Source organism: Sinocyclocheilus rhinocerous, unplaced genomic scaffold (assembly GCF_001515625.1).
Source record: "Sinocyclocheilus rhinocerous isolate Xijiao unplaced genomic scaffold, SAMN03320098_v1.1 scaffold203, whole genome shotgun sequence".
Taxonomy (NCBI): Eukaryota; Metazoa; Chordata; class Actinopteri; order Cypriniformes; family Cyprinidae; genus Sinocyclocheilus; species Sinocyclocheilus rhinocerous.
In genome coordinates this window covers 954,247-954,974 of record NW_015644353.1, presented here as the reverse complement: position 1 = coordinate 954,974, position 728 = coordinate 954,247, and the positions used below count along the sequence as shown (strand labels likewise).

Here is a 728-nt window from a genome sequence, read left to right as displayed (position 1 = left end):
GTGTGTGTGCGTGTGAGTGTGTGTGTGTGTGTGTGTGTGTAAGAGAGAGTGTGTGTGTGTGTGAGTGTGTGTGTGTAAGAGAGAGAGTGTGTCTGTGTGTGTTTGTGTGTGTGTGTGTGTGTGTGAGAGAGAGTGTGTGGGTGTGAGAGTGTGTGTTTAAGGGTGTGTGTGTGTGCTGCTGACCTTGTGTTTATCTTGCAGTAAAATCAGGCCACAGTGAATTCGATCAACAAACATGAAACACACACACAATCTCAGCCTGCAGCAGAAAACCTGAAGCGCCGCACAAAATATGAGGAAGGAAGCTCTCAGAGACCAGCTCTGCTCGAACCCTAGCGAGTGCCCTACATAGGCAGCACATGACAAAGTGAATAATGCATGCATTTCATTTTGGGAGGCATGATGTTTGAGCCTTCTCATGCTGTCTATGTAGGGCACTCACTAGGGTTCGGAGAGTTGGCATGAACTGAGGGAGAGCTGAATGGGATTATGGGTATTTGACTGTCCATCAAGCATGTTCAAACATCACTTCATCAGTGTTAATGAGAACAATCATCATCATACTTACTCCTGTTTGTGTGTGTATGAAAGAAGATGTGATTAAAAGCTGACAGCGACACTGCAGTGAGTGTGTGTGTGTTTCTGTGTGTGTGAGTGTGTGTTTCTCTGTGTGTGTGTGTGTGTCTGTGTGTGTGTGTGTGTGTGTGTGTGTGTGTTTTTGTGTGTGA

The 728-nt window shown here is 45.9% G+C and overlaps 1 protein-coding gene across 2 annotated transcripts in view; it reads right to left on the bottom strand.

Annotated features, from left to right (window-relative positions):
• shmt2 (serine hydroxymethyltransferase 2 (mitochondrial)) overlaps positions 1–728 on the bottom strand; it is a 37,484-nt gene that overhangs the window by 13,146 nt on the left and 23,610 nt on the right. The window lies entirely within an intron of this gene.